This window comes from Motacilla alba, chromosome 8 (genome assembly GCF_015832195.1).
Source record: "Motacilla alba alba isolate MOTALB_02 chromosome 8, Motacilla_alba_V1.0_pri, whole genome shotgun sequence".
Lineage (NCBI taxonomy): Eukaryota > Metazoa > Chordata > Aves > Passeriformes > Motacillidae > Motacilla > Motacilla alba.
In genome coordinates, this window is record NC_052023.1 from 11,154,604 (window position 1) to 11,170,321 (window position 15,718).

Consider the following 15,718-nt stretch of genomic DNA (forward strand, 5'->3'; position numbering starts at 1 on the left):
TCTAGCCATTCAGGGATTTGAAGACATTTTATGTTGTTTTGTTGCTTTTGAAGCAAACTGTGTACTCCAAAGGACAGGCTGGAAAAAAATTTTGCTATGGGAAAAGAATAGGAAGGGAATAGTGTTGGGACAGAGAAATAAATACAGGAAGTATTTTGAGCAGTACTGAGTCACCCTACAGAGGTGTTGACAACAGGCTTGCATGCTTCTCTAAGTCAGAACACATTTCCATGGTATAAAAGATGCAGCACAGAGCTCCTTAAAAATGAATATTATTGTTTTGCATATTTTATTTGCTACCAATAACCAGATTTCTGGGTAAATAGGCACAACTTCATTAACAACAGCAAGGGTTCCCTGGAGTAAGAATGAGCAGATTTGAATTCTGCAGAACTTCTGCTCTTACTGAAGCTTCAAGGTAACAGCTAATGCTCTGCACAGCATTTCCAAGAAAAAAGCACAGCTTAATTGAAATCAGATGCAGTGACAAAGCTGTGTCCCAAGGTCAAGGTGGGTGGTGGTGATTTGCCAGGAAATGTAGCAGTGGTTGCACCTGCATCTTTTATTTGGGGGATGACTGATGTTTGAATAATGAAGAATTAAATTATTACATGCAAATCATGATTCAACAAAACAAAAAAAAAAGGTGTTTAATACCACCTTACTTGATGGAGATTTTTTTTTTCCTGGTTAACTTTTTAAGCTGTTTGGAAGTGCTGGATCTTGACCCTTTAACTGTGTCATACCAGAGGTGCTGCACCAGCTTGCTTTCTAAAATGGAGTTCAAAGCACTGCCCACTTCTAAGACATAAATACACAGTAGAAACAGAAGGTAAGCTTTGAAAATCTGCGAGTGAAACTAGCATGTCTTAAGGTAGTTGCAGGAGTTCAAAGACAAATAAGAACCAGCCCCCTGTTTTAAAGGATCCTTCCAGGACCAGAGAGAGTAGGGATTTTACTCTGGAAGTCTCCCAGGGCATGGTGTTCCTGTGGTTTTCTCTACCCTGCTGTTCAGTTCTGCTGGGTATCCAAAGGAATGTCTCTGTCTGAAGTCAGGATGGCCTATAAATTGTTAATACATTGTCATGGTTTGACGCTGGCTTAATGCCAGTGCCCCTATGAAAACCTATTCTCCCCTGGTGTCTGCTGTGAGATGCGATTAGAGACAGAGCAAAGCAGGCCTCTACTTGTAAACAAGAAAAAAAAAATTATTATTATATAACTACAATAAAATTAACACACAGAGCAGAATGAAAACCTTTTAATCATTCTTCCTCTCCCCACTCAATTTCCACAGCATGAAACAAAACCTTAGATCTTAATCCAGTCTATCACCCTTCAAATAATCAACTCAGTCCATCTCCACCCTTCCGACAATTACCTCTCATTTTATCAAGGAGAGAGGAGTCCTCCTTGTGCTACTACAGGCAAATTCCCCTGGAAAACACGGCCGAGTCCAGCTGTGTTTCCCCGTCACTCAGCACCACCTTCGTGACTTCTTCCTTCCATGTTCAGTGCTCTCACCACTGCACATGGACCAGAGCTGCTTTTAGGGTTTCCCCTTTCAAGGATGCTTCGCCCAGTTCCAGGAGGAAACGACAGTCTCTCACCTTTTCGGGACACCAGTCCCCCCCAATATTTCACCCCCTGGGGCCGAGGGGTCTCACCATCACTTCATCACCTGTCCTGTCTGCTCACATCACTCCTTTGGCGCCGCCTCCCCCTAAAATGCGGTCTCTGTATCATAGGAAAGATTCTGTTTATGGCTATACAAGAAAAGTCCAGCTAAAAGCCACTCCATCATCTCCTCCACCTAGGATTTTTCTCAACTTCTCTCAGTCCTTCTTCACTTGCACAACTCTGCATCACACTTGCACGTTTTCTCTTATCCGTCTCTCTCCTCCTTCAACTCCCGGAGGACTAGCACCTGCAAGGTTTCCACCGTCCCACAGAAGGGTTAAAATCACAGTCTCTGCTCATCTCGAACTCCCACACTGGCTCCGCTGGGCACTCTTCCCATTGCCCCCCCACTTCTCTTCCTCGGCCAGGCCGGTGCTATCAAGTTTCGAGATAGCACTGGCACCTCTCTCTTTCTCTCTCTTCCTCTTGAGAAAGGGGGGCTGCCCACTGCCTCTCCGAGTTCTTCCACCCTTCCGTCTCTGTGGGGAACTCACTCTTATCTAAGCCATCGCCTCCCGTCTCTGCCCATGGCTCCAGCCCACCTCCCTTGGCCTCGTGGCTTTCCCCTCCCCTGCCCAGCCCGAAGCCGGGCAGGGGAGGTCTGACCTTCTCCACCGACCGGAACCAAGAGATCGTTCCCCTGGGAGTTCCTCGCTTTTAACCCCTGTGTTCTCAGAGGCGTATCCACATCCTCAATGGTCAAACTAGGTGCCAATATCCACATCTGGGCACCTATTGGTTTGACCACCACCACCTCCCAAAAACTCACTTTCTCTCAAACCACAACATACATTCATCATGAGCTATGAAGTAGTTACTGCAGAGAAGACTGGTGCTGTTCCAACTGCTGTGAAAATGTGTTTGTTTTGAGGGCTGCATAACTGGGAATAAATGTTTCATGAAATGTGTTATGAATGATGTATTTAACAACTAGAGCAGGTCAATAATATTCAGATTTAAATTTAGTGAGTTTTTATTAAAGTTTGTCTGTTTCAGTGGTGAATAGTTTAGTAAGCATGTGATGCTATAAACAAATGTTTCATATGCTGTGTTATGAGTGCTTTATTAAATACTTAGTCAATAGCTGCATTTACCAAATGAACCTAATTTATTGTATTTATTTTTTCCTAAGGGTTTCACACTTCATTATAAATGATTTATTGAACATACGTAAAGCAGTTTAGTAAGCTATGTTCTGCCTCTTAAAATGAATGCATTGCTAGTAGGGCTTGGTGTTGCTAACACTTTGTAATTGTTTGAAGAGTGTAAGTTACTCAAACACCATCAAAAAACACAGGTTTGATTGTGGTTTTTTTCTTTTTCTTTTTTTCTCCCCCCAGTTCCTTAGAAGTCATTGTAGATGATGATGTTCAAGACATTTAGTCAGTGTGTAGTGTGGTGCTTCCTGTAGTTCGCAATTACTGGTAAAAGCAGTTGTGGGGACTCACCTGTATACATTAGTACTGTGGAAAAGATGACACTAAAGCCTACTTCAGAGGAGCCATCATCTAGGAAAACAATGCATGTAGCACTCTGACATTTTGAAAGTTATCCTGCCTTATATTCCAGCCAAAGATGGATGCTTGATATATTTGAAGACTGATATTTGGAGATGGATTTGTACCTTTCTCTGAGAATAATGTCCTTTCCTTTTTTTTTTTTTTTTTGTATAGCATACCTGTCAGCAATGAAAACAGTTTTTCTTCTTTAGAGGCCAGAGAAGTCTTCAGTTAGAGAAAGAATAAATAGGGCATATTGTCATATTCAAGCTGATCTTCATGGTTGTGGCTAATATGACTGCTATCTGGGCTGTGAATATCCAGAAGAGCTAGTTTGTCTGGCAGAGTAATCTTGCTGAAGGAAACAAGAACCTGGAGCAGAGATGTGGTCAGAAACCCAAGGACAGGGTGGGGCTGGGAGCTGCATGGGGCAAGGTCTTCATCCCATTCTAGCAGTCATGTCTTTTTGTTTCCTTTTCCAGCAGTGCCAATAGATTTAATTATTACATTTCTTGGCTGACCCTCAAACTATTTTGAGCCTCAGCCAGTTGCTTTAATGACCCTGCCAGTGTGCCCTTGTGGAAGCTAAAGGAGTCTGATTAGAGCTTCATGAATGGGATTTGTATGTGGGGGTGGCATCTGAGACAGATTTTAGGCACACCGTGGATGCAAAAAGTATTTTTGTTGATATCATAAAACCCACTAAAGGCCTTGTCTGAGGCAAGGATGTTGGTCTGCAGAGCTGAGTATGGATATTTATAAGCAGCCTACAAAGAAGAAAAACCCTCACCCTTCGTTTTGATTGCTGTTCTGTAAAATAGTGTATATCACACATGAATAATTTATAATTGAAAAGCTTAGCTGAAAGTACCTTCAGAATGTGCAGCTGCGTGTAGATTATGCCCCTGGTTGTTTAGTGGATTTTTTTTTTCTTTTTTTTTTTTTTGGTGTGCATGTGGGGCTTTTTTGTTGGGTTTTGTTGTTTGGTTATTTTTTTAGCAATATATGATGAAAATTAATTTGGAGTTGTAGTTTGGAAACAGAAACAAATGTCAAAATATTTTTTCAAGGGTTGTATCTGCAGAGAGCATACAAAATTTTGAATGTAATACTGCATGCACGACAGAAGAAATACGAGTAAACATGGAAAATACTTTCTCTATAACTATGCCCTGGAAGCAGAGGCAGCAGATCATGAGAGTGTTGGAAGCATAAGGTAGTGACTGTTACCATTACTGAGAAAGAGCATGGAGATGCAGGCAGTTGTTCACTCCTTCAGATAAAAATGAAGAATCTTGTACTGGCAGGATATGTTCGAATGCAAAGCACAGGTGAACAGAATTAATCCATTTCTGTAAGCCATTCTATGTTCAAAAAGTGGTCTGCAGCCCATAAATTTAAGCTACTTGATGAGGTATTAGAGGTTTTTGTCTCTGTCTTGTGGTTTCTTAAGAAAGTCCAAAACCAACCAAACAGCTGTATGTTTGTAGAACATCTTTCTGTAACTTCTCCTTTCAGTTTTCCTTCATTTTTGCATTTCTCACAAGTAGTTGCTGTTCAGTGTTGCTAGTACAAATTTTCTGCACTCTTTGTTACAGTAATGACTCAAGTGTGTTGTCATGAAATCTACCTGTAGAAAAGTGCTTTAAGTAAAGGAACGTTGTAAAAGACTGGATTCCTTTCAGTTAATGAGTTCACAGAATCAACTGAGTTGGAAGGGACCCACAAGGATCACTGACTCCTGGCCCTGCACAGGACCATCCCCCAAATCCACACCATGTGCCTGAGACGGTTGTCCAAACGCTTCTTGAGCTTTGTCAGGTTGCTGCTGTGCCCATTGCCCTGGGGAGCCTGTTCCAGGGTCCAACCCCCATGTGAGTGAAGAACCTTTTTCTACTATCTGACCTAAACTTCCCCTGGCACGGCTCAGGCCATTCCCTTGGGTGGTCTCACTGGCCACCACAGAGAAAAGATCAGGTAGCTCAAGCATGGAGGAGAAATACTCTCTCCTGTTCAGGCCTTTGAATTCTAGTTTGACTGTACTGTGATGTTATCTTCTGAGCATTGTGAGCACACAGGAATTTATTAGACATGCTGTCATTTGTATTGGTCATAATTTGAATTAATCCAGGATGTCCTGTTCAGTTCTTTGTACACTGAAACAAAATGTCCAGCCTGACAGACAGTTTGATACTGGGTCTGGTTGTACATGTGCAAGTCTGGCTTGTTCTGTCCTGGCTCCCTTCCCCCTTTTCCTCCCATTGGAATGTAAAGGCTGTTCAGGTGATTTCAGGGAATTCAGTCTTTAGGACTCCTTATTATATTTTAGTGTGTCAATTACTGACTGAATAGCTCAGTAATTTGGCTTTTTAAGGTCCAGAATTAATTTTGTCTCCTCTCCTCCCAGCTATTTTCTACTGCTGTTAGCAAAATTGCTTTCTTTCTGATTCAGTAAATGGATATGCAAAAGCCTGAAATAATTTTCTGTTTGGATGGTGACAAGACAAATGCTGCTCAACATGTGTTGGCCATGACACACAAGCCCAGAGCTCATAAAAGTCAATGGGAAGAAGCTCATTGACTAGATTGGACCTTAATCCTCTTGCTAGCAGAAAAGGAAGCTCAGTGGGGTAAGAAGTCTTGCATGTCTGACTGCATGAGAAAATATTTGTGCCTGATACATTAGGAGATTTGTCATCTTCTCAGCAGTGTCAACACAACTGTGTGCAGTTCTTCTCAAGATACTGACATTATTTGGCTTAGATTTCACCTTGTGCCTTTTATTCATTTATTCTGTGAATCTTCTATTAACCCATCTCAGAAGCCTCAGATCCTTGTTTTATGCTCCTGCCTCGCTTGCTCTCCTTTTTAAGATGGTATGGTATTGACAGATGTTAAAATAAGAACTCTTATTTGCTACAGATTTATCTGTCTGGCAGCTGTTCTCACGGTGTTTGACTTTTCAGCCATCCTGCTCTTTTCCTTTGTCTATTGCTCTTCATGTTTCTACCACAAACAGAATCCTGCTTTTCTACAATATGGGAATTAAGGCTGGTGATGAACTGGAGAAAAGGCTCTTTGGTTCCTGGTGGCAGAGACCACACAGAAGTGTGGTGACACGTGTGAAAGGTGCACACAGCACAGTAAAATCTGCATTGTCCTGGTCTCTCCAGTCTCTGGTAGATGTGTGCCTGTGCCACTGGAGCTTCCCATATGCCACAGAATATCCCAGAAGATGGCTGGGTGCAGTGTCAATATTTTTGTATTGTGTAGGACATACTTCATAGCAATTGCAGTCTCTGGGTTTTGTTGTTTGGCTTTTTTTTCCTCTCCAACTAATCTGTTGGGTGTTTTTGTCAGTCCTGATGCTAGAGTGTGAACAGAAGGAGTTGTGGGGAGAGTGGGGGGAACAGGTTTGGGGTTTTTTCCTTCTTTGTGAACCTGCTTCTGCCAGTCATACATCTACTGCTGTTAGAAGAACTGAAATCCAGGCCCTGAATCTTAGAAATTAGGAATATTAACTGAAAATACTAATCTGTTTCAGAGACTGCTCTATGAATTTGAGGGGTTATTTGGTGGTTTGTTACTGTCCTTCCCCAGGGAGCCTGGTGAGAGGTGTAAGGACAGTGGGTATTCAAGCCCCCTGTGCACTGTGGATCGGGCAGCTGAAGAGGAGCCACGTTCAGATTGCTGCCAGATGTTTTTCTCTGCACAGATTTTCAAGCTGTGAAACCAAGTGCCCTCCCAGGACTGATAAGGCTAGGCATAAAGTAAGGAAGATGGCATCATGTTGGCCCAAAGGGCAACGATACAAAAGCCTGTCACGCTTGGGGTTTAAAAAAAATTTTGCAGGATTGCTGGGGCTCAGTCTCATTTTTGAAAAGCAGTTTAAGCATTTAGCAGACAATAGGAAATATCCTTGGTGCCTGATTTCTCTTCCTCTGATATCAGTGAGAATTTAGATCATAGGAAGGAGCCTGTGTGTTATTTGTAAGGCTCCCAAGGCCTCTGAGTTGCTTTTCAAGTATCTTACCTGAAGTGGTGTTTATTTTTGAAAGAGTTAGTTTAAACAGGTACTTGTAGATATGACTGAGCTTTTCAGAGCTGTTGTGTGGGGTGTGCTGAGCAGCAAGATGTGGAGATCTGATCCCTCCTGTTCCCATTTTTGTGCAGGTGCTTTAGGGCTACCAGCAAGGCGTCGATGCCTTTTATCTCATAAGCAGCTCTAGCCCTGTTCTTATGGAGTCTAATGCTCCAATCATCCTGAGGACTTCAGAATATCATTGTAATAATAATGAGGGAGATTACACTAATGCACATATAAGCCTGGCTGTGAAAGGTGAGACCACAGCCTACTTGGCAGAAATAAAAGACCAAAGCAAGCATCAGACAGTTTTTCCCCTGCTGTCTTCCAGCTCTCAGCAATCCTGGAGGGCAGACCTCCTGAGTCTGCAGTGGTTTCTGTTTATTCCATAACCCTTAATGAACTTTGTGAACTTACACAATCTGCTCACGAGCCCACGGAGTTTTATTGTGTCCTGTGCCAAGGGCTGCCACGTGCACAGGAAATACCTCTAAATTCACTTGGTGCACCCTATTTCTGTTATTGAGATGGACACTGAAAAACTATCCCTCCTTAGCCTCTTCATACCACTGCAAATACTTTTTTCCCAGTTACTTAGGGAAAGAAGATACTCAGCATAGGCTCTCTGCGCAGTCCAGGGAAGTCTTCCATTACCTGAAGAGAAGCTTCTCTTTCAGTAAAAGACAGTTGTTTGTGAACTGTTTGTGGAAAATAGTACTGTAGCATTCCATCTGATTAAATCTGACACTCACCTGGATAACATCTCTAGATATTTTGTAGCCCCTGTTGTATTTAAAGAGGTTGATGTACATTGAAGCCCCAAATGTGGCCCTTGGGGGCAGGAAGTTTGTTCCTATGTAAGTAACCCATATTATCATTACCTGACCATTAGGCTGGGACATGGGAAGTCCTTCATTTTAGTCATTATTCAGGTTTTTGTAAATGTGGCATGATCTGCTTGCAATCATTTTTCTTGATTAACCCCCTGTACCAAATTGTTTAGAGAATAGTATGTTCTTTTATCATGAGAATCAGCCAGCCAACATTTTGTAAACAAAGAAGGGCATTCTTTAATAATTTTGATATTGCTGATTCTTTGCTTTTTTAAAAATGTTAATACTTTTGATAATACTGATGTTAAACTGTCTTCATGTGTGTCTGCATTACGAAGACCTTGTAGTAAGTAGAAGAGCACTGCAAAGGCCATATATTACACTTAAGTATTAGAGATTTTTTTTTAAGTTACTATTCTGTTGAAAACTTGCAAATGTGTCTGTAACCTTCAAGCTGTTTTTTCAAGTCACATTTTGCTTAGGGAGATGAAATTGTGGCATCTAATGGATATAAATGCTTCAATGCTGGGCATATTAAATAAAGAGCTAAACATCAATATCTGTTGCTTGAGAGCAGTGGTTTATAGCCTCCCACTGTCTAGAAAAGATATTAACCCTTAAAATTGGACTTCCTGATCTTTTTCTAGGTATTCCAAAAGCTTAAGCTTTCCAGACAGCAACTTAGACATTATTGGGCATATAAGGAAGATTAAAATTTTTATTACTATACCCACTGGTACTGGATCACATCCCTAGTAGAAGAGTTTTGTTGATGAAAAATAGAGTCCAGAAACAAGAATGATAGGAGTGTCTTTGAAATAATGAAGAAGAGCTGTAGTTAACAGATCCGTCTATATATATATTTTGAAGCTCCACTGTCCACAAAAAATATTCTCTGTTCCAGTTCAAAGCACGGTATAGCTGTGCATTTATTTTAATGCCATGGCAAGTCTACATTTATAAAAATGAAACTCTGGACCAAGGAGAGGCATCCTCCATTCCAGTCTCTGTGGATGGGGTCAAGTGGCTCAACCTTTCTTGTTCTTAAAATTTTATCTTCTGTCCTTACTCAAGGACAGTGCTGAGCTGAAAAAAGCCCTGCATGAAACCCAAGAAAAACTCTCCCAAAACACTGCCACCAACATAAAACCCCCCAAAACCCAACCCCCAAACAAGAGTCTGAGAAGTTTTGTGAGAATAGTGGAAGATCAGTGTAAAGTAATTGCTATTTTACATCCTGCTTGTGAGCAAGTTGAAGATCTTTTTCACAGGAGTCCATACAGAATGGCATGGTTTAAAACAGTATGGAACACATCAAAACCTTTCTATCCCTTAAATGTCTGCGTTTTTCATTGCAAGGTGTGACCTAGATTCCTCACTTCTTGCCTACAGCAAAGCTTTTCTCTGTGCCACATAAAATGAGGGTTTAAGAAGAGCTGCCCTGTAACCTGTCCTTGCAATGCAGATCCCTTTTGGAGGAATTCTGGAAGTGTCACAGGCTCTCTCATGAGAAACAGCCAGGAGGATTCTCTTTTGTACTGTAAGGAAACACAAGGAGCACAACAAGCTCTATTGTTTTTGCTTTCAGGTGGTAAGCAGAAGAAACTCCATGCTGATGAGAGGTGTGCTTATGTCTTTCCAAACCATTGGATGGGTGAAGGTGTGGGTGTTTAGGTCTTTGGAATGGTCTGAATGTCTCTGCTGGCTTTGGGCAGCAGGTTTGCTGCAGAGCCCAGGCAGGCTGGCTCCTGAAAAAGGATCTGCACAAGCCTGAACCTCTGAACTTTGGGCTAAAATGACAGGTTTAAGGGGGAATATGGGGCAAGTCATTTGGGAAGGCTTTACATTGCCAGTATCTCAGCAAAGGAAGAGGGCACCATGGGCCGGGAGTTCAGGACAAGATCTCACTCCAAAACTTTGTGAGAGGAAACCCCGCGGGTGTGCCCCGGTGGGCTCTCCTTTATTCAAATCAAGGTACAGGACTCCTCTGTCTCCTTTTTGGACATGAACCGCTGGCATTTGTGATTTTCCTAATGCTGACAACTCAGGAACCTTTGTACATGTTCTTGGAGCTCTGAGCCTTTCTTTGTTCCTTTTGCAGAGAGTGGGTTTCCAGGTACTGCTTTTCCAGCAGAAAAACTTAAAGAGCTGTGGTGAGTGCCCTTCCTTCCACCCCCAGGCACCTGTAAGCAATTAACTGTGACTTGGAGGTTTAATTGGGGCTTGGGAGAATAGTGGGCGTAAGGTAATTTTTCTATATTGTACTTAAGAATGGTTAAAGGGCTGTAGGGACCAGTTAGGGCACTTCTCAATTATTGGGATTTTCAACTACCTCACCTGTCCTGTTCACCTTTCAGAGCGTTAACAAAATTCTAGTAGCTGGTGTTGTCAACAGTCCCACACAGCAGCTCTGATTTCTGAAGGTGTGATCAGTGTGGGATATGTAACATCCATGTGGATTTCTAGGTCAGCTGGAGCTTTGTGTTCAGAGAAATTGAGCAGAGCCTGCTTGGGGCACTTTCACAGAGTAGTCTTGATGTGGATCAGGCTTGGAAGGTTTTACATTCCTGCTGCAGCAGGAAGGAAAGTAAAATAATATATATTACCTTTAATTTACTGTATTGTGTCTTCACTTCTAAGTTTCACGTTGCTTTCAGCTATTTGTAAGGCCAAGGGAGACCTGTCTGTAATAGCTGTATTCCATCTTAGTAGAAAGTTGCTAACTAAGTAAAATACTGCATTTAATTCTATTAATCTTGAAATAATGACAGAGATGGTTTTGGTGAAGCCTGTGATCACTGCAATAAATATTTACTTACAGCTCCAAGATGGCAGTGCATATTCATTTATTTACCCTGCACACTCTCCTTTTTGTTGTTTCTTGACAAATTCTCAAAGGCATTTGTTGCATGTAGGATTTAGAAGGAGGTTATTTTCCAGATAACTCTTGTATTTCCACTTGGCAGCTTTAATATGACCTTTGTCCTAACCAGGACTTAAGCTTTTTCCATAATTCTTAACAAATGAATGTTTCATTCTTTGAAGCTCTCTGACTTCTATTCCATTTCTCTGACCTAGATTTTGGTGGTTGGGATTGATTGCTGGTATGATCTAAGCTGCTGTCTACTAAAGCCTTAAATACTCTCTTTTGTATAATGAGAAAATTATTCCTGAGCTTCTTGTTTAGAGTGTAGTCAGGAGAAACAAATTCAGAGGTTTTTTTAATTCCAATTTTCATTCCTAGGGAAGTGACCCAGCTTGGATTTTGCTTAGAAAAGAAACAGTAAACGTGTAAACTGGATTTGCTGAGGCAGCAGACCTAGGAGAGATGAGACAGCTTGGTGCCCTTGTGCCCTTGGTCCTGTGGGATCCCCAAGCCCAAGGCCAGGGGAATTGTTCTTCAGGCAGCTGGTGACAGTGACACTACTGGGCTTTAAAAATCTTGGAGTGGTGGGTGCTGCTCATCATGTGCTGTCTGTCAGTCTCTGAAGTCCTGGAGGAATGTTACTGTGGCTTTGGAGACAGTCCAGGAGTACCCTGTGTTGACATTTGTTTTGCCTTTTTCACTTATTTTCTTTGCCTTTTTTTTTATCCCACCTTTTTTTGTTGTTGTTGTTGTTTTTTGTTCTTGGTGTGGGTTTTTTTTTCCTTCTTTTTTTTTTTTCCTTGTCTTTTGTTCCAAGCTGTAAGCAAAACCAGGAAGGCATTATAGAGGTATACTAGAATGTTGTTGTGGCTCTCAGGTGACCAAATACTTCTGCAAATAAAATCTGAAAGTTTGGAGGACCTAATTTACAGTTTGGTAAATGGATTTGAAAAAAAAGAAAGATGATAAACTTGCTAATAAAAAATGAAGCTTCACTGTTTTTTGACAGAAATAATTTACATATGCCATTATCTGCCTCTCATTGTTCACACAGGGAACACTAAATGTAAATATTACTGAGGTCTGGAAGAGAATATGTAATAATGAAGGATGGATGGATGTACAAGAGAAGGGGAGGTAAATATCTGGACTGATCCCAGCCCACTTCTGGCTTTCTTACAACACTGAGATTTGGGGCAGAGAGGAAAGACTGTTGATGGGTTAACAACTGTACACATGTTCCATTAGGATTCAATCCTTTGTGGGATGAGAGGAACGTCTTAGTGTCTTGGCTTATGGCCAGCAGTTATCTGATGATTTAATGAAATTCCATGTTATTAAAGTAGGAATCTGGAAAGGCAGTGAGTGGGTCTGGCTTATGGAGGCACTTGTAAACAGACAACACCTTTGGTTATAAATAGCTCTTAACACACCTTGGTGTTTATTTGTTGTATTTTCTCTCTGGGAATCGCTGTGCTGACAGGCACACCCATATCACAACTTACTGAGGGGAAGTTGTGCATTATTATTCATTAGATCCAGCCTGTGTGCACTGGTGGCTGCAGCTGATCATTATTCCACATACTCATTCTGATGTAGAAGAGCCCATATTGAGTTGCAGTTGTCTTTCTTCTGATTTTCATGGTTAGCCTCCTGCCTGAAAGGGTGTCTGCAGTAATTTTGTTTCGAGGTCTGGTTTCATTGCTGTTTTATGAAAGTGAATGTCAAGGATGACAGAACTTGTATTTTCTGTTAGCCTTTCTTAACCCTTTGCCAGTGCTCTGCAGCATGACATCCCATTTAATTCTGTTGAGTATAATTAATGCAGAGTTAGAAATAATGATGCTTCATATTTGTTTTTATGAACAGTTTTGTCTTTTTAAAAGCTTTGTCCTGTAGAAGCCCCTTGAAGTATAAGGCAGAAACGAATGTGATTGTCATTCAGTAGGACAATGCAGCACCCTAGCTTGTGTCTTAAGATTTTTTCTTTAAGATATGAGAAATGATTGTTTGTCACTTCTCTTTCACTTGTACTGGATGGTAACATTTCTAATAACTGTAGATTCTCAGTCACATCAAGGGTTTTTTTAGTAGTTTTGTCAACATAAATGCAAATCTAATTACATGGTGGTTCACTTTTTGATACCTGTGAAGAGACAAACAGGAGACAAGAAGCATTTATTTTTAGGAATAATAATTTAGTAAGGGTGATGGAAGCATACTAACCCGACTTCAGGATCCCTTATTAAGTGTCTGCAAAGGAAAAGAGGCACTATGAAGTCTCTTCAATTAAACCTGAAGTCTTATGGTGCAATTTAGAGCCTGCTGTTAGTGGTATTTAATGTAGTGGTGTGATGGTAAGTATACTTTTGAATGACATCTGTTACTAAAGATTCTGTAATTTTAGACTTAAATGTTTGCTGGGTCCTAATTCAGCTGCATTTTCAATTGTTTCTCCATTCATATGGTAATCAGGCTGCTCAAGAGTTGCTAATTATTGCCACTGTTGTTTAAAGAATGTAGTGAGCAAAAGCATGTCTGTGACCAGATGCTTTTAGAGATGTAAGCATTAAGATGATAAAGCTCACATAATTCACAGCCCATCGTGTGCAGGGAAATGATTAGAAAGCAGCTAAGCCTGTCTTGTCAACCTTCTAGCTAAAAGGAGAAAAAAAGTCTGTATTTGTAAGCAACATGATAACATTTTAACCAAGAGATGAATGTCAGCATTTCCATAAATCTCCAGTTTAGAAAATTAAAATACTTTGGGGGACCATAAAGGGCTGAAGCTGACGTCTAGTTTCAGTTCCGTGCTGCTGCAGAAGACAGGCTGTCAAGGACGTTCATTTTAATTGCTAAGAGAAGTCGAGCACAGAATTAAAAGAATGAGTAACTCTAGTGATGAGGATTTCATGTTCTATATGAATCCAGCTTGTAAACTCCTTTCTTCTTCCTGTCTTCTTTTATCTTTCTACCTTCACTTCAGGTCCTTCCATCTGCCTCATTCCCAATTTGTTTTCACCACTCTTCCTCGGTAGCTCTGGGTTTGCTCTACTTTCGGTGCTGACAGCAGCTCTAACAGGCAATGTGTGCATTTCCCTGGAAAATCTGGCTTTGCTCTGGCTGCTCCCTTTTGGGGCTCTTCACGAGCACCTGCCAGTTTGCAATCTGTGGCATTAGTCAGTATGTTACCTTCGGGCAAGTGTGTCACATGCCTTTCAGTCTTCATCTTCCTGTGTGACAAAAGATGCTACCAACATTCCGGTGTACATAGACCATTATTTTCTGGAAGTTTCCAGTTGCTGACTGATTTGAAGATGGACACTGAAAAGCAAGCTGAGTCCCCTGCTCACTCACTTCTCAATTCGAATTTCATTTTTTCAGTTTTTTCCTATCAGCTTCAAAGTGTCAGCTGATATTTTCTTATTATTTTTATTAGGGTCTGGTGTGTGCCAGTGCTGCAGCCTGGAGGAAGCATCACTCCTGCAGAGCTGAGTAGGGAAACACTGGAGGAAGCTATTTAGGAGACAAGATAAGGAATAGATTATTCTGTGCTGATTTGGCTTTGCCTTTGCCTGCTCATGTGTCCGTGAGAATAGAAATCCAGTGAAACAGGTTGGAAAAAAAAAATTGCCTGTCAGAAACAGGCAAAGTTGCTGGGTGATAAGAGGGAATGTAATTACCTTGTTGCACTTTTGGAACTCCGCTGTCTGACGGTTCTCACACAAGAGGGCGCTCCGGGAATTTTAAAAGAAATCCTGTGCTCTGTTAGGACTCTTTACATCCATGTGTATTTTAATGTGCCGTTTTCAAAGCTCTGGTGCTTTAACTAAGGTTCAGTCTCCGAGCCTTGGAAAGCAGTGTCTACCTTCTATATTTACCCGCACAGTAATTAACAGAAATGGCTGTTCTTATTATGACTTCTCACCACTAAATCCACTCAGTGAGAAGGAATGATTGGCAATCAATCTGAACAGCAGAACCATGCAGATTTTATTAACAGCTATGTAAATAGTGGGTGTTTACTCTCGTGTAAGATGTAGTGTTTGAGTAAACGTCAGTCAGAAACATGACCTAGTTTTCATTTTCTGACAAAGCCAATCCTTGTATTGGGAAAGCGCTGTTCCATTTCTAGGACCTGGAAAAAAACCACCTGCTTTTAGGCTAATGTAGGAAAAAGCCACTGAGAAACCAGAATCTCCACAGAAGATCACAGTGGGAAGGTTGTGCTGTAAGGATGCTTGTTTGTTATTGTGGGGGGGGGGTGGGTTTGTTGAGTCTTTTTATTTTTTGGTTTGCACATTTAAGAAGTGTGTTCAGCCAAGAGCACTGTCTTAGGTACAGTCAGAACACAGGGTAGGACATCTGGTCTGTAGCTGAATTTGGAAGGCAATAACAAAGTGTGGTGATACACTTGTCAAAGGTGGAAATTCCATTTCTTACTGGGCTTGTCTCATCTGTTGTCACTTAGGTCTGATGCCATTTGAATGCTCGCTAGCCTGGTTAGAACTTGGACTGGATGATGTGAAGCTGAAGGACAGTGTAGGTCAATTAGCATCACCCATTTCTTACCAGTTTCCATGCTAAGAAATGTTAAGTGTTGGTGAGAGAGCACTGACTTTCTGGGAAGACAAAAGTGTTAAATCTGGTTCTGATTTTTTTGAGGCTCATGGAAGCAGACTCTTCCACTTCTCCAGAAATGCACATGCTTTCCCATGAATTTCTAACCTCCTACCTACACTGTTTTTAAAGGGAG

At 41.3% G+C, this 15,718-nt stretch overlaps 1 protein-coding gene across 5 annotated transcripts in view; it reads left to right on the top strand.

Annotated features, from left to right (window-relative positions):
* ST6GALNAC3 (ST6 N-acetylgalactosaminide alpha-2,6-sialyltransferase 3) overlaps positions 1 to 15,718 on the top strand; it is a 220,681-nt gene that overhangs the window by 20,935 nt on the left and 184,028 nt on the right. The window contains exon 2 of one of the 5 annotated variants that reach the window (XM_038145009.1): positions 10,198 to 10,249. The exons of 2 other annotated variants lie outside the window; for them this stretch is intronic. The gene's annotated coding sequence lies outside the window, so the exon portion shown is untranslated. Of the gene's footprint in view, positions 1 to 10,197; positions 10,250 to 10,269; positions 15,194 to 15,718 lie in introns of those variants that run through there. 2 more of the 5 variants (XM_038145007.1, XM_038145008.1) reach the window with 2 other exon arrangements.